The sequence below is a fragment of the Felis catus genome, chromosome F1, assembly GCF_018350175.1.
Source record: "Felis catus isolate Fca126 chromosome F1, F.catus_Fca126_mat1.0, whole genome shotgun sequence".
In the NCBI taxonomy this organism is placed as follows: Eukaryota; Metazoa; Chordata; class Mammalia; order Carnivora; family Felidae; genus Felis; species Felis catus.
This window is the reverse complement of record NC_058384.1, coordinates 42,799,657-42,822,219: the sequence shown is the minus strand read 5'-3', so window position 1 is coordinate 42,822,219 and position 22,563 is coordinate 42,799,657. Positions and strand designations below refer to the sequence as shown.

The 22,563-nt window shown below is 55.2% G+C and overlaps 1 protein-coding gene across 4 annotated transcripts in view; it reads left to right on the top strand.

Moving 5' to 3' along the window:
- Nucleotides 1-22,563, top strand: part of LRRN2 (leucine rich repeat neuronal 2) — a 61,576-nt gene that overhangs the window by 17,249 nt on the left and 21,764 nt on the right. Inside the window, exons 1-2 of one of the 4 annotated variants that reach the window (XM_019822089.3) lie at nt 13,242-13,710; nt 15,116-15,267. The exons of the other annotated variants lie outside the window; for them this stretch is intronic. The gene's annotated coding sequence lies outside the window, so the exon portion shown is untranslated. Of the gene's footprint in view, nt 1-13,241; nt 13,711-15,115; nt 15,268-22,563 lie in introns of those variants that run through there. 4 annotated transcript variants of the gene reach the window in all.

The following is a 22,563-nucleotide window of genomic DNA, read 5'->3' as shown; positions in this document are numbered from 1 at the left end:
CGTGGTGTGGGAAGAAGAGGGCGGGTCTGGAGGGTGGCGCGCAGTCTGGTTTTCAGGAGTCTGACCTCCTGTGTGATTAAGGCCAGTCCGGGTTGACTTTGCGGTGCCTGTGCTGGGCCCCTCACTCGCTCAGATACTTACAGTTCGTCATTCGGTGCTGGGATAGACTCAGCGGTCCAGCTCTCTCTGGGGTCCCCGGAGCCGGAGTGCCCGGGGAATCCACACAGTAAAGAGCCAGGGTGGTTGAGGCTGGTGGGGGACAGTGGCTCCTCACCCCTGCCTCCCCAAGGACAAAGTCTGGGCTCTGGAGGCATACACGGCCTCCTTGGCTTGACTTATGCCTCCTTTGCAGCTTCTTTTCCTGCTTCCGTCCGCCTCCCAAATGCTCAGGTAAAACCAACTGCCCCTGGTTCCGCAGCCATCCCGTGCCACCCATGCCTCCAGGTTTTGCTTGGACTGCTCCTTCTGCCTGGGTGCCCTTCATATTCTCCTCGCCTGGCTGATTCTTGCCATGCCTCGATACTTGGCTGTAATGATATCTTTTCCAGGAAACCTTCCCCCAAGCCCGCAGAACTCCTCCCATGTGGGGGCACACTCAGCACATCCTGTTAAAGATCTCTCTTTGCTGTGTCTTCCTCTTCTGCCGAAAAGGAAGCTCCTCAAGGACAGAGACTGTGACTTACCCACGTTGCGACTCCAGTGCCCGGCGTATCGTAGTAACAACAACAATATGTAATAATGGCTTACGATGTGCTAGACGCTATATTAAGTGCTTTATATTAACTCAGGGAACCTCAAAAATAGCCTTATGCTGTAGGTACTATATCCGATTTAAACACACACACACATACTTTTAGGGAACCTGGGTGGCTCAGTCGGTTAAGCATCTAGCTTCAACTCAGGTCATGATCTCATGCTTCATGAGTTTGAGCCCCACATGGGGTGCGCTCGAGCCCTCTTTCGGGTGAGCTCCACTCCCTCTCTCTCTCTCTGCCCTTTGTGGGATTCTCTCTCTCTCTCTTTCTCCCTCTCTCTGCCCCTCACTCACTTGTGCCCTGTCTCTCTCAAAAAAACAAAAAAATAAAAATAAAAAATGTTTTATTTTCAAATATGTATAGATTCACTAGAACTGCAGAGAAATGTACAGGGAGGTCCTGAGTTCTCTTCATCCAGCCCTTCCCATGTTAACAGCATACACAGCTAGCGTGCAATGTCAAAACCAGGAAGCTGACATTGATATAATGAGCTCATCCAAATTTCACCGGTCATATATGCGTTCGTTTGTGTGCGTGTAGCTTTGTGTAACCAGCACCACAATCAAGATTACTTACCTGTCCGAGGCTCCTTGTGCCAACATTTCTAACCACACCCGCTCATCTCTAACCCCTGGCATCTGCCCCCTGCCCCCATGGCTACGATTATCTCACAAATGTTACCTAAATGGATTCGCACTGTCTATAATCTTTTGCTTTGGGCTTTTTTTTTTTTTTCTTTTACCATCCGTATAATTTCCTTGAGGTTCATCCGGGTTGTTGCCTATGTCAAGAGTTGGTTCCTTTTCGTTGCCCAGCGGTATTCTGTGATAGGGAGGTGCCATAGTTTAACCATTCACGCACCGCAGTATGTTTGCATTACCCCATTCGAGTGAGAAAACGAACTTGCCCGGGGTTGCACCACTAGGAAGTGGCACTTAGTATACATTTAGTAACAGCACCTAATAGATGTTTATTGTACCAAGCTCAGCTCAATGAGGACACTTCACGTTCTTCTCTGGTGTTTTACACAGGGTAGGTGCTCAAGAGATGCTTGCCAGTGAGGCTAGGAATGAGACGGCGTCTATATTTACATGGGTGCAGCCACGCCTAACCTAGCCCTGTGCCTAGACATTCACAAGAGAGAACCAGGTCCCTCTCAATGTCTTACATAACTGCACTTTCAGTTTCTCTTGGAATATCAGAAAAGGAAAATTGGGACAGTAAATATGGTCATACACAGGGCTGGCACTTAATTACCTAAAATGCCCAAAGCCATTGGTTCCAAATTAATATGTGCCATATTGGCATGGTAGTTTGCATCTAATTTGCAGGTTGCTCATTTTAGCACAACGCGGAGAAACCCTTACAACTCCTGCTTCTTGTCGCCGCTGCCCTCTTAGCTGCTCCCGGGTCAGGCTGTGCCACTACAGCCTGCAGAAACAGTGGGTCGGGTCTTGAACTCACCCACCCGAGGCTGAAGAGTCCGCCGGGCCATTTTCTCCTGTAGAAGAGGAGCCGCATTATTGCCACTCGGCAGGGGCCTCCGGAGGCTTAATTAAGGAGGATTTGTGGAGCTGTTGGAAGTCCTCAGCCTCAGGTGTGGAGAGCCAAATGCGATTAAGTGATTGGAAGGGAACCACAAGTCAGACTAGTCTCGCTCTTGGGCACAGCGCCCGGGAGATGGGCTCGCTTGAGCACCTCTGCCCTCCCTCGGTTGGGAGAGGTGAGGTGCCAGAGAGCCAGCCCCGGGCTCCAGCGACAGGGACACATCGGAGATCAGCGGGGTCTCCAGGGCGAGACTTTCTCAGAGGGCGTTGGGAAACGTGTCCCAGGGCCTCCAGGGGAACCTGTGGTTTTATTCCAACCAAGGCCTTACCAAGGGCCCGGGGTTAGAGGGACAGATAAAAAGGGTAGGTCCGGGTAGGTCCTGCCCTCAAGGAACTGCTAATGGGTTGACCTCCGCTCAAAGCAAGGAAGAATAATTAAACGGGCGGGAACTAAATTGTACAGGCCCTAAAGCTTATGGTAGTGGGTGGAAACGAGAGACCGAGTTAATTGGAGGACATGTCCTGGAGGAGGTGAGACACACGCGTACCCCCCCCCCCCGCCCCCCGCAAGCCTGAGCTGAAGAATAAGCCTGGGAACGTGCTTCCCAGCGGTGCTAAACCAGTGACCCTGGCTCCAGGAGAAAGCGTCGGCCGAAAGCAAATACGGAGCTAGTGTGGAGTTCACCAAGAGGCATGAAACAAGGCTTCAGAGTAATTTTGACCTTGCGGCAGGCGATTCGGGATGGTGTCCTCAGACCCCTGGGAATGCATGACCCCTCTCTGTTGTCAGAGGCACTTCTGAGGAAGAGCTGGAGGAAGGGAGGATAGTTGGGAGTGGTTGGGGAGGCAGAACGGTCTGTTGGGGGGAAAGGGCAAGTTAGGCAGTGGGGCCAATACTGGGGAGAGGGTATGTGTGATCGGAGACCCATGTCCTAAGGAACTCAGGTGGAGGCTCGGCGCTTTAGGGCACTGAATGGGGAGGAGCTACCCCTGGGACGGTGACTGGGATAGAGGTAGAGCTGCTGGGATGGGGGGAGTGGGGAGATGCTGCACGAGGCCGTAAGGAGAGGCAGCCACGGAAGAGTGGGGAGAGGCTGGTCCCGGAGGGAAGGTGAGCACTGGGAGCACCGAAGCCGGGAAGAAAGCTCCCAAAAGGAAGGGTTTTAGCCACGCTGGGTGATTCCGGCCAGAGCCCCAGAGCCCCAGAGCCCACCGACCCCTGAGAAAACGCTGCTGGATGATGGCGCATGGCCGGGAGAGGGAGGAGGCTGTGTGTTTCGAGGGAGTAACAGACAGAAGGGGCATTCTGATGATTGTTCTCAAAGGTGGAGAGAGGATACATGAAGGACTAGGTTTCCTGAGGAGGGGGGAAGGGAAGAGAGGGGTGTTCACAGGGAGGAAACCGCTCTCCCAAGTCAGAGGGCAGCGAGAGAGAGTGGGCGTGAGGGGGCGGGCAAAGGGGGTCACGCCCACCACAGGCACAGGCCCCTGAGGTGGGCAAGGTCATCTCTGCGGAGCGCAGGGTGCGGAAGGAAGGAAGCACAGCGAGCAGCAGGTGTAGACAAGGGCTCTGCAGAGTGCGCCAGGGCGGCAGCAGGAGAGGAATGAACGGATTGCAGCAGAGGGGGCGGGTGAAGCCGGAATCATGAATCTATAATAGGGCTGGTCTGTCGGCTTCCGTACTTCTCCCTGCGATGCTTTGGGAGGAGAGAGATGGGGGCAGGGAGAACTGAGACAGGGGCAGCAGTGGCCTCAGTTTCCCAGGCTGCCCAGCCTTCTGCAGAGAGACCCTCCCAGCCTGGCCTCTTCCTGTGAACGACCCAGCGAGGAGGTCCGTTCGCCCGGCCTTGTCGCCTGGGGAACTCTGCACTTTGCAGAGCTTGAGGCCATTTCTACTTGGCCCGACTTATCAGTGGGCCCGGTTCTAAAAGAGCCGCATTTGCCCTCCCCTGCTCTCTCTGCCCTGTTCTCATTTTTCTCCCCTCCTTGCTCTTGAGGCCGCAGCTTAATAGCCTGCAAGAGGGTCAGACGGGGAAGATGAATGCCGGCTGGTGGGGGGACTGCCCGGGCCTCTCCGTGAGGGAGGTGATGGAAGGCGGGGAACAGACAATGGATAATCCAAGGAGACAAACAGGCACAGGGAAGAGCTTGCAGGATAATCCGAACGGTATTTCCACTCGTGCTTGGTATGTGCTGTGGTGACCTCAGTGCCTCCGATCTGCTGGTCTAATTACGTCTGGCTTGGAGAACGCTGGTTGCGTTTCCCAGAGTAGAGTAGGCAGTGAGGAGAAACCAGGATGGGCAAAAAATGTTTGTTGGAAAGCCACCAAGTGAATAATCCTCAAGTGCAAGCACAAGCAGGATGGAAGGTCTGTGATGGCTGCCGTCCTAAGACTTGCACCAGAGCAGTCCAGATGCCGGCAGGTTCCTGATCAACGTATTCCTCACACCTTGTGTGTTGACCCCTTCGTGGCCATGTTAACCAGGGAGAATGGCTGGCAAATCCCTTAGGAGGAATGTCAGGGCAGCAGTCCAGTAGGACTTCCCTGTCCCTACCTGTACCTTGCTGACATGCCCCAAGTCCACAGGCTGATGCCTCTGGATGCTCTTCGCTGGAGGAACTACGAAGACCCCCAGGGACTGCTGCCCTCCCCTCCCCCCCCCCACCCCCAACATTGGTTGATGCTTCCTTTGCACGTTTGCTATCCATTAGTGTGAACGGTCCAAATGAAGGCCGGAAAGGGCCTACAAGGGAAAGCACATAAGATTGAAGGAATATCCAGGCTCTGGAAACGATCCATTTGAGGAAACATGGGTTCTGGTTTCCGCTCCGGCCTCAGTGTCCTGTCTAATCTCGAGTAGCTCACCAAAGCTTTCGGGGCCTCCGTGTCCCTGCTGATGTCATCTTTCCATCTCAGTCCCTTGAGCGGGGAGGTTAGTAGAACCGGTTTCCAGTCGTCATGAAACCAAGCTGTGCTGTGCCCTAGGCAGTGGCATCCCTAGTTCCTCCCAGACTTATGACAGGGCTGGACTGTTTCTCAGGGTCCAGACAAGGGACTGTGGCTAATCTAGAGCCACCTGACCTGTGTCTCAGGCCTTCCTCCCAGCTACTTACCAGTTGTTTGACCTTGAAGTTATTCTTTACCTCCAGGTCAACTTTTTATCCATAAGACTTATACCCTAACACCAAGATGTTTGGGAAAATAAGATAACATGTGAGAAAGCATTGTGCAAATTCTCAAATGTGCTGTCACAGTTAGAGGTTGAGAGGGAGAGGTGGCAGGGAACAGAGAAAGATCAAGGGCTTGAGTCCTACAGAGTTCACAGGCCAGCTCTTTGAGAGTTTGTGGCCTTGGACGAGTTGGCGAATGTGTCCTAGTCTTGATTGTATCTTTAATAAGGTGGACGTAAGTAAGCCGGGTCGGGGAATTATCGCGAGGTCCAGATGACATGGTGTTTGTAAAGGGTCAGACGTATAGTAAGTGCTCCCAAAATGTTCCTCCCTGCCCTGTATCTCATCCCTCCCAGGCCTTCAAGTCAAGGTCGACTCAGAAGACATCATTTGCATACATTTTCAGACGTTCAGCCTGTCCTGGCATTTAGCTGTGGAAATGCCACCCTGTCGGCACTTTCCCCAGGGTCTCCTCTTTAAGCCCGTGTCTTCAGTCTTTGGGTTTCTTCTTTCTGTCCAAGGGCCATCCCGTGGTGCTCCACTTCTGCTTCCCCGGCCAGCAGCAGGCTGCTCCGTGATGTTTGCCAGGGTGCCCAGGGGACAGGAGTGCTGGAGAGGGCTCCTTGTCAGAACAATTCTTTTTCCCTGATGAGGGGGCCCACTCCCTGTCCTGATCCTTCTTCGCCCAGAGAGCTGCCCCACATTTCCCACTACTGCTTCCTCTATGCTGGAGTGTGGCCAACCTCTAACCCTCCCTGCCAAGGGCATCTGGGAGTCCTTAAGCACCCCGCCACCCCTCATGGCTCCCAGCAGGATGGCACTTAGGCCATTTGACTGGGCACATGTCCAAGCCCCTGTAGTCTTGTTTGTGGACCACGTGTCTCAAAAATCACCCTTGGGGAGGACAGGGATGTTATTAACAATGTACATTCCCAGACAGCACCCCAGACCAACTAAATAGATTCCAGAGCGGCCAGAAATCTGCATTTTAAATAAGTCCCCGTGTGATTCTTACGCACAGTAAAATTTGAAAGCCGTTGGTGTCTTTTTTTTCCTCTCTCATTTTTATGGAGGTGGGACTCCTACAGTGAAACACACAAATCGTGAGGTGTGCAACTTGATGAATTTGTCCACAGGGTTCGTGATGCCCCCCAGGTCACCCCAGCCCAGATGGAGATGCAGAACCCTTCCAGCTCCCCCGAAGGCTCCCTCATGTGACCTGGAGACGTGGCCACTATTCAGAGTTCCAGCGACATGGGCTAGTCTCGCTGTTTTCAAATTTCATATGATTAGAGCATTGGCTTCTTTCAATGTTACGTCAATACTCCTTACTCTTAAAGGCCCAGACAACTCCTCCCCCATTCCCTGCACTTGCCCTTTCCCCCAAGATAGGTAGGTAGGCAGGCAGGCAGATAGGAAGAAATGAAAAAAGAAAGAAAGGAAACACAGTCTTCTAGGTCCTGACCTTAAACCCCTCTGTTGCAGCTTCCTCTCTGTCCTCCCCTCCTCGAGCCTTGTGGAAGTCACGTTCGGTCACCGGCCTTCAAGCATTAGTGCTCTTGGAGGCTCAGGACCTGTCACTCTGCAGCCGCGGAGGACCTGGCCGCCCATTCCCCTGCCGATCTCTCCATCAGCTGCCGGGACCACTCATTTGTTGTGTGTGGACTGCCAGAGAGTCCAAGCACATTCCAGATGAAATTGGCCAATTTAAGCTACAAATGAAAAGACAAATGAGATGGAAATTGCACAGAACAAGCCTACTTCTCATCAGTAGGTATCAGTCCTGACATGCTGAGCTGAGCAACTTCTTTAGGCTTTTCCCTGCAGCTGAGGTCAGAAAGGCTTTCCCAGCCTCGGTGAACCCCAACCCCTTCGCATCTGGCCAGGGCCAGGCAGAGGAGCAGCCCAGGAAGCTTTGAGGGGAAGCTAGCAGGGGGGAGGCGAGGGGAGGGGTAGGAGGGGACAGGCCGAGGACCCAAAGCAGATACGGAAACAGGACAGTACAAAAAGAGGATTCGGTCATTCCAAAAAGAAGGGAAAAAATAACGTTTTGAGCACCTACTATGTGCAGGCCCTGTGCTGAGTGTTCAGATTACAACAACAGACAAAGCTTGCCCTTAAGGGGCTCCCAGCCCAGGGGAAGGAGAGAGAGAAAAGACGTGAGGAGGAGAGAAAAAGCGAGAAGAGAAGGAAACAAGGGAGGAGCAGCTGGAGGGTGTGCAGGACATCAATGAGCACACACAGCTGGAAAGGAGGAGTGAGAGCATCCCCACCCCCACCCCCACCCCAGGCAAGCCAAGGCCATCTCAAGACCAGGGATGTCCTGGAGCAGAAGGGTACAAAGTCCTGGACCAGGGAAGGCCAACCACGAGGGAAGCCTGGCCAGAAAGCCTCACCAACAGCTGATCGGTTCTTGGTGAAGTGTGGAGGAGTGTGGCTGGCAGGGAGTGAGCTCACCCATCCAGACAACCAATGAGTAAAAAATTCAGATGGAAGCGTAGTGCCTATTGTGTAAAGAGGAGTGAAAAACCCAGGAGTTCTCAATCCCTGGAAACTCGTGCATTTTCTGAGTCCAAGTTGTTGCAGAGAGGCAGGGACTACGAATTTGTTTTCATATGGATCCAAGCTAAATACAATTTTTGCAATAATAATAATAATAATGGCAAACACTTATAAAGCACTTACAATGAGCCAGGCTGTTCTAAGCACTTACCATGTATTAGTTCATTTGCATAGTAAATATGCGGGGGGAGGGGGAATACTAATGCATTTCAAAGCGAAGCAAGAATGACTTTTGGACTCTCTGTCTCCTCCCCACCGCAGCCCAACACACACACTGTGAAAGCTGACCACTGAAAAGCCCTGAGCCCAATCTCCCTTGCTGGGGTGACGTGACGCAGAAGTCCTGGGGGGGGGGGCTAGATTTGGAAACAGCTCCGGGAACGCTTGAATGAGTCCAGATCGTGGGCCAGACCGGCTCACCCTCTCCCTGTCCTTGTCCCCATCCTCTAAGTTGAAGTGCTCCAAGACAGGCCCCACCTAGGTGCTAGGTAGAAAGGGACCCAGGAGATGCCCTGAAGATGATGGCTGGTCATTAGGGGGAGCGTGGCCCCCTGTCTACCCATTACCAGAGCCAGAATCCACATGCATCAAGCCATCGTGGATGTCACTAAGCCTGACTGCCACCAGGGAGCTAGTTTCCATAGTGACAGAGGTACACTAGACCCTTTACATCCCGAGGGAGACATCATAGCCCTTCCTGGATCCACGGAGTGGAGACTGCCACGTAATTTTCCCCATCAAACACAGCCAAGGAGGACGGGGAACTGCACGGGGGACGTGGCTAGCGAGGGCAGAGTCATCGAGCTCCGCTTGCCGGGACGTTTCCCTGGACGGGTCTCTGGCACGTGCCGCTCAGCACCGCGCACCGCTCCGTATCAGATGGGGTTTGCTTGTTGCGGGAGAAATCACTTTATGATAAACCGGACAGCGCCAGCTGTCTACTGCTTTTCGAACCACACAGCCACGAGGGACTTCGGTTAAACACGGTAGGCCCAACATCTCCATGTTCCACCCTGCTGCCACGCCACAATAAGGGTGAGGGAGTGGGAAAGTTACAGAAGCCCCCAAGGGCAAGGGAGAGAATGGGAGCAATCAGCAATGCCTATACCGCTTCTTCGGAAGTTGAGAAGCTAACTGACTCGGGTTGATAGAGAAAAACCTGGAGACCCCGGAGGCACCAACGAGAAATGGGCAGATTCTTTTTTTTTTTTTTTTTGAAATGTTTACTCATTATTTTTGAGAGAGTAAGAGAGAGTGTGCACCCCCCCCTGAGCAGGGGAGGGGCAGAGAGAAAGGGGGGCAGAGGATCCGAAGGGCTCCACGCTGACAAGAGAGACCCCGAGATGGGGCTCGAACTCCTGAACCGCGAGGTCATGATCTGAGCCAAAGTCAGATGCTTAGTCGACTGAGCCACTCAGGCACCCCAGAAATGGGCAGATTCTTGCTATAGAGCCGCAGAAAGGCTCAGACATTGGTGACATGTGAAAATAGGGTAGGGAGTACGGCCAAAAACAGGAAAGCGATCCCCCAGAGGAGGTGAGGCGATATATGGAAAAGTGGGGATTTCCTGGAAGTTTGCAAACCAAATGGAGACACCCCCCCCCCACCCTTTTCCTCCTGTTGGCTTTAGGAATGCTGGCGGCTGGGCAAATGGCCACATCTGGGGGCTCCACCGACCCCTCCCCATGGTGAGACCAGCAGTTAACAACTGTGCCGATGCACACAGAGCTCCCAGTCAGCTTTTAAACTCCTTGCTCGTAAATATGAGCCAACAGCCAGGGATTACTAGATTTTTGAGAAGAGCATCAAATATAAAAAGAAACATAAGCCAAAGTAAAGGGAAAACAACCCGAAGAGGCCAGTACTATGCAAGGCACAAAAGAAAACATAAAAACCACCACTACCCATTTGGGATGCCTGGGTGGCTCAGTTGGTTGAGCGTCCGACTTCGGATCAGGTCATGATCTCGTGGTCCATGAGTTCAAGCCCCGTGTTGGGATCTGTGCTGACAACTCAGAGCCTGGAGACTGTCTCAGATTCTGTGTCTCCCTCTCTCTCTGCCCCTCCCCCACTCATGCTCTGCCTCTCTCTCTCTGTCAAAAATAAACATTAAAACAAATTTTTTAGGGGCGCCTGCGTGGCTCAGTCGGTTGAGAGACGGACTTCGACTCAGGTCATGATCTCATGGTTTGTGAGTTCGAGCCTCGCATCGGGCTCTGTGCTAGCAGCTCGGAGCCTGGAGCCTGCTTCTGATTCTGTGTCTCCCTCTCTCTCTGCCCCTCCCTCACTCATGCTCTGTCTCTCTCTATCTCAGAAATAAATAAACATTAAAAAAAAATTTTTTTTAAAGAGCATTTAAAAACCACCACCACCCTTGACATCCTCAAAGATAAGGGTGCCCACAGAACACACAGCGGCCTTTTTAAAAAATTGAGATAGAATTCACATAGCATAAAATTCACCCTTTTAATATATACAATGTAGTGGTTTTTCATCTACAAGGTTGTGCGCCCATCACCGCCATCTAATTCCAGAACGTCTTCATGATCCCCAAAAGAAACCTCATACCCGTACAATAGTCACTTCCCCCTTCTTTCCTTCCCCAGCCCCAGGCAAGCACTGATCTCCCTTCTGTCTCTATGCTGGGTCTCCCTATTCTAGACACTTCGTAAGTGGAAGCATACAAGACGTGGCCTTTGTGACTGGCTTCTTCCACTCCACACACTGTTTTCAAGGTTCATTCATATGGTGGCAGGTAGCTGGGCTTCCTTCCCTTTTAGGGCTGAGTAAATACTGCACTGTATGGATATTTCACATTTCATTCATTTATCACGTGATGGGCATTTTGGGTGATTTTTGTTTTTTAAGGAAAATGCAGAGAATAAGAATGAGCTCATAAAGTGAACTTATATATTCCGCTTCCTTAAATGAAAATGATTACTCTCCAAATTGCAAGGATCCCCGAGGTGCCCCACAATTGATGAAAAGAGACCCTTTGTGTCTTCGTGAGACGCGTTTCAACATTTCAGAACATCGGGGATAAAGGGAAGAGTCTACAAGTCTCTAGAAAGAGACCGGCTCTAGGGTAGCGGCCGACTTCCCAGCAGTCCCCTGTTGAGATCATGGAAAAATGCCTTCAAACATGCAAGGGAAAGTTGCTTTTAGTCTAAAGTTGTATTTCCAGTCAATCTATCGATTAATTAGGGAGAGCAAATGAAGACATTTTCAAACATGCACATTTTCAAGAAACGTCTTTTTCGACGGTACCTTAAGGACGTGCCCCACCGACATGAGAAAAGCGACACGAAGCCCAGGGAGAGACACCGACGGTAGGAAGACTTACCACCAGAGGGAAGAGCAGGAAGGAATATGCACCAACATAACAGTGGTTAGCCTGAGGAGGTGGAAAAGGAGATTGTTTAAATTTCCCCCATATGGTTTTCCATATTTCCAGATCCGTGAGGGTCTATCTGCTCTGCTAGGCTGAGAACAGCCCCAGGACAGAGCGGGGACTTGTTCATCTCGTTTATCCCCGACACCTGGCAGAGAACAGGCACGGGATCAATGCTTCAGTTGAATGTATGGAGGGAGGGAGGAGGGAAAAAGAAAAACTAGGAAGGAGAAATCCCCCACCAAATGTAGACCAGAAACTGAATGGGACCAGGGTCGGGATGCCATAAAGGTTTTATAGACCTTCTGGCTGGGAAATCAGGTCGGCTAGAGAACAAGGAAGGTGACCAGCCTCGGGCGTCCCTCAGGGCTCCCCCGCCTGGGGCCGGGGAAGCCAACTCCTGCTGTAAATAATCCCCCCCCCCCCCCCGCCAACATGGAACTTCACAGTTGAGAGGGCCCAGCTTTCCCGTGGCCAAGTACTTTTACTGGCCTCGTCAGAATCAGAAGCCCAGAGTTCCAGCGTGTGACCTCCTACACGTCTCTTCCCTGCTCTGGGCCTCAGTTTCTTCCGTTGAAAAACAAAGACGCAAAATGAAATGGGTGTGAGGGGCCTTCCAGCTCTGACCTGAGACCCTGCAACATCCCGGGCAACGGAGGACCAGCTCATCTTGCTGAGGCACAGAAGCTGCCCAAGGCTCGGGCCCCCAGATGAGGGTAGAGACGGGGGGAGTCTCCACCTCCCAGCCACCTCCTTCCACCCGCGCCCGCAGCTCCTGAAATGGGTGCAGGTGCGGAACAGCCTTGGGCCAGTTTCTTCCCCCAGGAGGCAGACACTGGCCTGGGACAGCAGGTACGCAGCCAGCCGCCAAATAAGAATCGCCTGCTTCGGAACTGGTCACAGTTCCATCGGCAGGTTTCTGGGCTCAGGGACCAGAGGACTGGGATGGGTATTTGCATGTGAACAAGCGCTCCAGGTGACACTTGGGCATGTTGACTTGGGAACTGGTGGATCAAGGGGGCTGGGATTTGGGAGAGGAGGTTCAGCGCTCATAATCGAAATAAGGACCATGCATCCAGCACCTACTCCACGTGGGGCACTTCGGGACATCTCTGATCTTTACAACAACCACCCCGTAAAGTAGGTATTATTACTCTGATTGTACAGAAGAGAAAACCGAGACCCAGAGCAATTAACTGGCCAGACATCACACCGCTAAGCAGACAAAGAGCCAACATTTTTAACTCTGGTCCTTCTTTGCCCTTCTACCTCACAAGCCTGGCTCTTTGCTTAGGGCCTAAACGGCTGTTTCCTGCCTGCCTCCGGTGTTTGGAGGTGCCCTGCTGAACTGGGAGGGGAGAGGGGCTCATGCAGAGGAGGAGCGGAGGGCACAAGGGGCCCGCTGCCCATCACTGCTTTGCCCTGTCCCTCTGCCTCTCAGGCCAGTCTCAGGCTCCCAGGAGCCGTTTGGACAGGGCGTGAAGTGTCCGCAACTTCCGTCTTCCCTCCTTCCCAGCTTCCTATCGTCTCCCTAATTAAAGACGCCCGGAATAATTCCCCCTGCTGTGTGCTGCTGGCAGTGTGCCCACAGCCCTCCGGGAAGGCAGCTGAGGCACCTGGTACCCTCGCACCGTGGAGACACCTGGGCACCCGCAGGGGACACCTGGGGAAGGGCGACAGAGCAGGGAAGAGAGGAAGCAGCCCCGGGCTGGGGTAGGGGAGGCGGAGGTAATGAGTAAGCCCTACATTTGGGAGGAGAGAGGTGCCAAGAGTTCTCACCCCTCCCATCCCCACCCCCCACCCCCACCCCCACCCCTGCACCTTAGGCAGAATTACCCAGTCCCCATTCTAAAGAGTTTTCTGAGAGTTTCCGTCAGCCCTGTCGCCTGCTCGTGTGTCCGACAGCGCCTCGGTCAGGATGCTTTCTGAGAAGCCCCCACCCCAGAGCCTTGGCCTTGGCCCTGGCCGTTCCCTCTGCCTGACAGTGACCAACCGCTTGGCTTGCCCGGGACAGAAGGGGTTTGGGGGGATTCAAGACTTAAGCGCTAATGCCGGGAAATAGGGATGAATTAGTCACCGTGCCCCACCTCCTCCTCATTCAGGTCTCAGGCCGCGTGTCCCCTCCCCAAGGAGGCTTCCCTGGCCCTCGGAGGAAAGTGGCCCCAAGCCACTCCACCCTGACTCCGTGTTGAGTGACGGGACTCGTTTTCTGTTGCTGCCACAGACTTCCCGGGCACTTAGCCGCTTGGAACAGCACCCACATGGCGGCCCACGGTTCTGCAGGTCAGAAGCCCATCTGGGCTGGCTTGGCTGGTTTCCCTCTGCTCCGGGTTTCAAAAGGCCAGAATCAAGGTGTCGGCGGCTCTGGAGAGAATCTGCTTCTGAGTCCGCTCGGGTGGGCATCTTTGGAGGGCCATCCTCCTTTCCATGTTCCTTCAGAGCCCTTGGCACCATCTGATGTCATATTTACTTACATGCTGATTCTCCATTCATTGTCCATCCTCCTCCCCTATCCTAAGCTCCACGAGGGAAAGGATCGTGTCTCTATTGTTCACTACGGTGTCCCTAACCGTCCCTAAACAGTGCCTGGCGCGCAGTAGGTCACTGGTGTCGGTTGGATGACTGAATGTTACAAGGGCTGCTGAATGCTCAGTAGAAATGAGAACTTCTGGCAACGTCCAAGGAGGCTTCCCAGAGCTCACCCCTCAGCTGGTCAGATCACAGGCGGTCCGGCAGGGAGTCGCCCGAAGGCTAGAGCGCCCCCTCCTGGCAGCTGCGCTGGAGCCCTGAGCCCGGCTGGCTTCCGCTCTACCTTCTGACCTGCCGCTTCCCTTCTGAGTTATTCTCCCCTTCTCCCACCCAGCACCCCCAGATCCTCAGTGTCCCTGCCTGAGGGTCCTAAAGGGCAGACACCTGAGGCCTGGTGAAGAGGTGGAGGACCGGTCCAGGAGGAGGCAGAGACTGCTATGCCTCCGCTGGGTTCAAAGCCAATCCACCTGGGACTTCAAACAATTAATTTCCCCAATCTGCAAAACGATCAGCTTCGGAGGGAAAACAATTAGCCCAGTGCAAATTGTAATTGTCATCTCACTCCTGATTTTAATTTGGGCTAATGAGGGCTAAGTGAGCCAGTCTTCCCACTGCCCTGTGGCCCTGGGCCCTCACCCGCCAGGGGCATTTAACCCTCAGCTGCCCACCTCGCACGAGTGGCTGAGGGACACTTGCAGGCTGGCACGGGGGCCGTGGCTGGGCTGAGCAGGAGAAAGCAGGTGCCGGCAGGAGGGAGGGAAGAAGAGAGTGTCTCCGGCCCACAGGGGAGCTGCCTGTTTACAAGGCCCCCAGGCAATCAAAGTTTTATTGAACAGAATTGACTACTGGCTCGCTCCTCTGTCACAGCCAGTTAACTCTGGCTGCGCAGTCTCCGGGGACCTGCTTCCAGGAGCATCTGGCTGCCTCCCCTGGGCCAGGGCGCCTCTGCCCGGCCCTGTTCTTCCTCACCCACCCCGCTGCTCTTCGTAGAGGGGCTGGAGAGGGCTCTCGGGCCCACCACCTGCTGGTCACGGGGGTCGGTCTAACGCCAACTCCCACTGAACACGCTAAGGCCTAGAGAGGGAAGGGACCTGTGCTAGGTCACACAGGGGTCCGTCATGCTTTGTTATTATTACTGAATGGTGTCCTCTGTCCTCAGACACGCCTTTCCTCTGTGGCCCCAGGCTTGGCAGCCAGCGTAATGCCCGGGGTACTGCAGATACAGGAGAGAAGGAAGAATGCCAGGGCCCGAGTCCTCATCTGTGTTCTTCTACCACGCCCCTCCCCCCACGTAGCCTCGGCTCTGGTTAGGTGGGTTCGATTCATTCATTCACGCATCACTCGTTCATTGCTGGAGCCGTGGGCGGGGCAGTGGGGCGGGGGGCACATACTAGGTGCCGGGACACAGAGACAAGTAAGGCCCATTCCTGCCCTGTAGGACCTCACAGTCTAGTGGTTCAGCCCTGGGCCCCAAACCCTCAGTGGGTGGCTCGTCCGTGACCCCAGATCCCGAGTGGCGGCAGGTAAAGGAATCAACCCTGGCTTCTGGCTTCTGCCCCTGGCTGCGGGGCCACCCTCAGCTCACCCACATCTTTGAGTCGCTGCTGCTTGTAAGTCTGGAGTCAGGAATCCTGAGCTCCTGTCCCGGCTTCCCCACCAATTTGCCACGTGACCTTGCGCACATCCCTTCCCCGGGCTCTCCCGTCTGGAAGCCAGGGCCCCGGGTTCCGCAGCTTCCGCCTCTGGATTCTGTGACTCTGGCGCAACCTCATCCCGGTTCCATGTGCTGGTGTCTGGTCCCGGCCTGCCACCACCGCTGGGTCACCTGGAGGCCCTGAGCCTCCTGTTCCTCATCTGCAAAGCGGGGAAGGCGGCGACCAGCTGTCTGCGTGGTGAGGTCTCCCTGCAGGTGAAAGTGTTTACAAAGCGACGGACAAGCGGCAGGTGCCCACGGACCCCACGACTAGGAGAGTGTTATTACTGTGCCCCGGTGGTCCCTACCGCCTCTCGGGCGCCACCCTTCACCCCAGTGGAGGCAAGTGGGCCGGTGGAAGGTACACGAAACGGGGAAGCGGGAGAGGAAGGGCTCCTCCCTCTCTCGGCCTCGGCTTCCTGGGGCCGCTGGGCTGGATCATGTCTCCGGCTCCTAACCCTGACGAGCCCGGTTCTGCAGTGGAGACCCCTCCAACAGCGAGGGCAGCCCGCGAGGGCTCACGGCCTCGTCAGTGCCCTGCCCGGGCCCCTCTTGCTGTCCCCTGACGGAAGGCTGCCCTTCTCCAACATTCTCCTCCTCTTGGCATTTTCTCCATCATCTCCTCCCTCCCCCCTGCGTGCCCCCAGCCCGTTTCCCTTCCCCACTGCTTGTCTGGCCTTTGGTGACTTTAGCTGGGCCGCCTGCCTGGAATCTCTTTCCTCCCTACGCTGCCCGTACACCCACGTCTGCTCCGGCGGAGGCCGCATCTGCCTCCCTCCTCTCCTGGGCCTGGCCCGAGGGAAGGGAGGTCGGGTCCACAGCCTCAGTACCCGCTCCCGTCAGAGGAGGCTTAGAACCCATCACCAGACGCTCGTCTCTTGTCACCAAAGAACAGGAACCAGCCCCTCCAGCATGGCTGCCTCCTCATGGCAGGACGTTCTCACGGCAACCCCTGTTGCTGCAGCGTGAGCCGTGACCCCAGGTGTTCGAGCGTCTCCCCCTCCCCTCAGAACGCATACCTGGTCTTTCCCTTCTGCTCAGATATCTCATGCCCGTCGGCCGATGGGGTCCGCGGAAATGCAGCCTGCCCCCTGGAGAAGTGGGTGTCCTGCTGGGGGTGGGGAGGTGAGGGCAGACCTGGGATCTCCATCTGTGGTTATCAAGGGCTACCTGGGGAAGCAGGCAGGCCCCTGGGTTTCACCTCCAGAGAGGCCCATTCTGGGAGACTGGGGTGGACTCCAGGAATCTTCATGATCGTGGCTCGGAAAGACCCTGGACCCCCGTCTGTGAAACATTGGTCTGGATCCACCAGGCAGAGCTCTTGTCGCCTGCTCTTATTTTTTTTGTAAGTGAATTTAATTTGAGAGAGAGAGTGCAGGGGTGGGAGAGGCAGGGGAAGGGGCAGAGAGAGGGAGGGACCGAGGATCCGAAGCGGACTCTGTGCTGACAGCTGAGAGCCCGAAGCGGGGCGCGAACTGACGAACCGGACGGTGAAATCATGACCTGAGCAGAAGGCCGACGCGTAACTGACTGAGCCACCCAGGCGCCCCTTGTCTCCTGTCTTTAAGGCCCTGGAGTTTAGGGGCAGAGAGAGAAACCATCAGCTCCCTGCTCCCGTGTTGTCAGGGGCCTCAAGGAGCGACTGACCCTAGGTTTCTAGGCTGCTCTCAGCATCCTCTCCCTGCCTGGGTGGCCCCTGGCAATCCTGACCTGCACCCCCGCTGCACTGGCTGAGGAGTGGGAGCGACAGGAGACGGGAGGGGCTGCTTGGGGGGCGGCAGCTGGGAGCAGGGACAATCTCTGTAGGAAAGGTATTTCTCTCCCCGGGGATAAGGCAATGCTGTGGTGTCCCAGCGAAAGGTTCTAAGGCCCCTCTCACCTTTGCGGACATACTTGGTGATCCAAGCACTTTGAATTCTTCACCTGGGCTCATTCAGCTGGTCACAGCCCCAGGCGTCACATGTCACATACGGATGCTATGGAAGCTTCAGCATAGCCCCTCACGGGTTCCAGACCCCAGCCCAGAGAGCAGCGGTGTCTTTGTCATTAAGGCACAAGCACATCTTGTCACCCTAGGACCCACGGGAGCACCAATGCCGCACCCCCCATCCTCAGGCCATTACGGCCGCTTGCCCCTCAGAATGACCCAGGTGGGGGGCGCCAGGGTGGCTCAGTCGGTTAAGCGTCCGACTTCAGCTCAGGTCATGATCTTGCGGTCCGTGAGTTCGAGCCCCGCGTCGGGCTCTGGGCTGACAACTCAGAGCCTGGAGCCTGCTTCGGCTTCTGTGTCTCCCTCTCTCTCTGCCCCTCCCTCACTCGTGTTCTGTCTCTCAAAAATAAATAAAGAGTAAAAAGTAACAGGTGAGGGGCGCCTGGGTGACTCAGTCTGTTGAGCATCCAGCTCTTGATTTCAGCTCAGGTCATGATCCCAGGGTGGTGGGATCAGCCCCAAGCCAGGCTCTGAACTAAGCATGGAGCCTGCTTAAGATATTCTCTCTCTCCCTCCCTCCCTCCCTCCTTTGCCCCTCTCCCCTGCTCCCTCTCTCTCTCTCTCTCAAATAAAAATAAAAGTAACAGCTAAAATTAATAATGCTAGTTGGCCCAATATATCCCCCAAATTATCATTGCAACATTTAATCAGCATAACAAACTTATTAATGAGATATTCCGCAGCCTTTGTCCATATTAAATCTCAAGCTGGTGTTCATTTGCATGTGCAACGCATCTCAGCTTGGCCACATGTCAAATGCTGGGTGGCCATATATGGGGCTACCATATTGGACAGGGTGACTCGGCATAAAATCTGGAGCCATCTTCTCTGGCCTCTGCCTCCCCTGACTTCCCACTGTCCTCAGGAAGCAGCCCTTCCCTTTCTCTGGGCTCTTTGTGGGTTGTGCTCCTCTCCCCTTCCCTCTCACCTGCCCATCTTCCAGTCCACCTCTCTCTCTCTCTCTCTCTCTCTCTCTCTCTCTCATCCCCTCTGTCTCCTTAGCTCTCTCCTGGAGAAGGCCTTATTGTCAGACAAGAAACCTTTAAATAGGTGAGACAAAGGTGACAAATGTTCCTCATTTACATTCAGGTTCTATCTGGCATTTTTGGCCCCGGTGAATGACACCTCTATCAAAACATCTCATTTGGAAATGTCAGAGTGGCCTTTGATAAGTCATCAGTCACCCTGATGGCGGCTGACAGGCGGTAGCGGTGTGGTGGTATCTAATACGCTGTGGAATGCGTCTTCCGCAGTTGCGTAGTATTTTATTTATCTAACATGGCACGAAATCCCTCCTGAAGGAAAGAAACCGTTAACCTTGCCACACTAGGCTCCCCCGAAGCTTCTTTTCCCTTCACTCTCCAGCCTCCCTTCCCGCCCGGAGGCAGAATCTTCCAGTCACCGCAAGCCACACTCTCAGGCACCTCCTCTCCCGCCAACCACCCTCGTGGCGCCCCTTCGGGAAGCCGTAGAAGGCGCACGCCGGGCCCTGAACCCAGGTGCTTGGGCTCGCCTGTGACTCTCACCTGGATCGTGAACCCGGGAGGAAACCCAGCCTCCTCTGCAGACAGCCTCCTCTTCCCGGATGTGATTGCCCGTCGTCCCCCTTCCCTTCCCCGTCTCCCTCCCGCCCTGCCCCAGCTCCTCCAGCCCTCCGGAGCCTGGCCCGGAGCCTGCCTGTGGCTGCCGAGAAAGCATAGAGATAAGTGCCGAGGTTTTTCCGATCACATATTTCTGATCAAAAATAAAGGCCACTCAAGTCCTTGATGGGCGGGTCTGGTTCAGGCCAAGCAGCCGGCTCCTGGCTCCTTCCCCCATTTCACCCTTGTGTCTGGAGTCCCCCTCTTTTCTCACCCCGGAGCGCTTCCTCCTCCCCTCCCCATGGTTCCTCCCCACACTTTGGGGGTTGAGGCTTGGGCCAAGTAGTGCAAGTAACAGATACGGTGGGTTAGAAACGGGTGGCATAAAGGCTCCTGGCTTGTCCCTGAGTTAGAGGAAGAAACCGCTATGTTAAAATAGCCACAGGCCACGGAAGCGTCTAGAGGGTTGCCTTGTAAACATAAACCCCAGCATGAGATGCGCTGACCCGCATCCAGACGTGTTGGATGTCTGTCCAAAACCACTTTGGCAACTGATTCAAACCATCCTCCGACGATTCTCTTTGTCTTCGTCATCAGTGAAGAAGAAATACCCCATGCGCGCGCGCACACACACGATTTTTCAGCGTGAGCCTTTCCCCGTTCCTGCTTCCTCCGGGTGCTGTGTGATGATTTCTGCAGAAGACAGCATCTCGTAAAGAAAAGAATGCTCGCTCTGGAGCTGAACCAGCCCGCTCCGATTTGAGCTCTTCAGGCGCGGTTCTTTGCCAGGAGGCCGCTTCTGAGCCTCGGCGTCCTCATCTGTGAGATGGGCCGAGGATGCCAGTCTCGTAGAGCTAGACCCAACACTACCAGCGGTCACCACCCCCCTTCCTCATCCCTCCCCACCCTCTCCCTCTCCCTGTGCAGCTGTGAGGGGGAACAGGTTCCGGGCTGGCTGGCAGAACCCTCCGCCCTCGCCTCAGGCCTTGGATTAGCCACGTGTGGAATCCAAACAGGATGGACACGTCAGCCTCTGTCGCCCGCCTACGCATCTAGTCTGGACATGGGGCTAGGCCCTACTTCAGCAGGACCCACGTGAGCCACCCCTGAGGGGGGACTGCCACCTTCATAGAAAGCCTTCTGTTAAGGGGGACCCCGCTGCCAGCCACGGGCAAGCACACCACTTGTTAGTTTACCTCCCGCCACGTTTATTGAGCACCGACCGCTTGTGGGACTCTGTGCGAGGCGAAGGCAGAGCCAGGATGACGCAGGCCCAGCCTGTGCTCTGGAGAAGCTCGGACTGGGGAGGCAGAGGATGACTCCGTGGCTCCCGCCGGACTAGGGTGGGTGCTGTGAGAGCAAGAGGAGGGCGAGACCGCGCCACAATGGAGAGGACCATTGAGCTGGCGCTCGGGGGGTATTTAAGAGCGCCCCAAGCAGAGAATGGAAGGACACTCCAAAACAACAAGTTCAAAGTCCCGAAAGCACAAAAGAGAACAGCCAGTGCCTACCCAGCTTGGGGAAAGAGAAGAGGAGGGGAGGGCCTGGAGAGGTGAGCAGGGATGCGACTGGGGTGGGGGGGGGGCGCACCGCTGCTGGAGTAGCCAAGGGCCCTGCCCTTCAATCGAGGGGAGCAGTGACCTCTCTCATCGCAAGACCAAAGATGTGTGTGATACAGACAGAAAGCCCCGATGGCAGCTGTGGGATGTCAGGACGGAGCACCGTGAGGGACACTTCATGGAGGAGGAGGGGCCCCAGGCGAGCCATGAAGGCTCAGAAGATTCCGGTCCGTGTGGAGAAAGCGGCTTCCGATCCCCATTCACATGCCACCAAGCAGCCGTGTCCCCGGGGGGGGGGGGGCCCTTTCCTCTGACACCGTAGCAACGCAGCAGACGGACGGAGAGTGCGGGGCTCCGCCCGTGCCCACTGGCAGAGAGAACTCCCGTATCGAGCACCTTCTCTGTGCCCCCACCGTGCCAGATTGGCCATATTGCGTCGTTTAATCCTCAAAACAACCCCGTGAGGCATCATTCCCATTTTGCAGCTACAGAAACTGACAGAGAGGTTAAAGAATTGGTTCAAGGTCACACAGCTAGTAAGAGACTGAAGTCGGGATGTGAACTCAGGTCTTTCATGCTCTAAAAGCTTTGTTCTTTCCGCCCCCCCGCTGTACAGAGCATTTGGATCCCAGCTTCCTGAACCTGATCTCCTTTTAGCCCCTGGGGTTCTGGAGGAATTTATATGACACTGATGCCGCCTTCATCATTAGAAGGCTGTCACTAGGGTGACAGGGAACAGTAGATATGGAGCTGTCACAATGAGAAAAATGAGGTGATGGGGAAGGCACTTCATCACTGCTTCCGGATTAGAGGCAGCCACCGCTCTGCCTGGCAGAAGGCTCTGTCGTCGCTCTGCTTCGGATGCACCCCCCGAACCCGTCCTAGCCCCCCGTCTTCAAGCAGGTGGAATCCAGGCCTCAAGCCCACCCCCCCACCCCCGATTCTGAAAGACGAAGTAACCTCCGTGGAAAGGTTGGCCAGCCCACCATCTTCAGAACGGCCCAAGGAGGAGGGCAGTGCTTCTGAACGCTTTGGGGGTCACAGACCCCGCTGAGAATCTGAAGCAGGCGGTGCCCTTCTCTCCGTGTGCACACACACGCTCACACGCACGTGTGCCTGCACACAGTTGGAGGCATTTCCACGCTCTTCAGCCCATCTGTGGACTCCGGAGGCTCGGTGGGCGTTCTTTCTGGAGATGCTGGGGGAATAGATTCATGATAAACATAGTTCCTGACCGTGTTTCCCCTACTCACCCCCTTCTTGGTCCTGCGGTGTTTGGAGAAAGCAAAGGAAATGGAACTCAGGGCCAGTAACTGCTTTCGTGAGTGTGGCGGGGGGGGGGGGGGGGGGAGGTGGAAGTCAGTGGCCTCACGAGCGCTCTGGCTTCTCTGCGTATTTGGATCGCTTGAGGGTCTTTGCATCCGTCAGGGAGCACACGGCCTGCCTGGGCCACCCGTGGTGGGCCCCCGTCTGAAAATCGGTCAGGCTCCCCGCCACTCAGGATGCCGGCCCTCAGAATCCTGGGAGCTCCGCCTTGCCCTGAACTCACTGAAAAATGCTTTGGAGAAAAGCCCGCTCCCGCAGGGTCCCGCCGCCGCCCCGGCCGCCCCTGGGAGCTCCTGTCCCTCCCTGGCTGGAAACACGTGCGTGCGCTCTTAACAAAGCTGCCTCGTCACCTGTTTAAACTAGACATTTGGTGCGTAATGACTCCTGGCTGGGACCAGAGAAAGCCATCAGCCGTCCTCTGCAGGGAGCAGACCTGCCGGATGGACGTGTCCTGGCTGG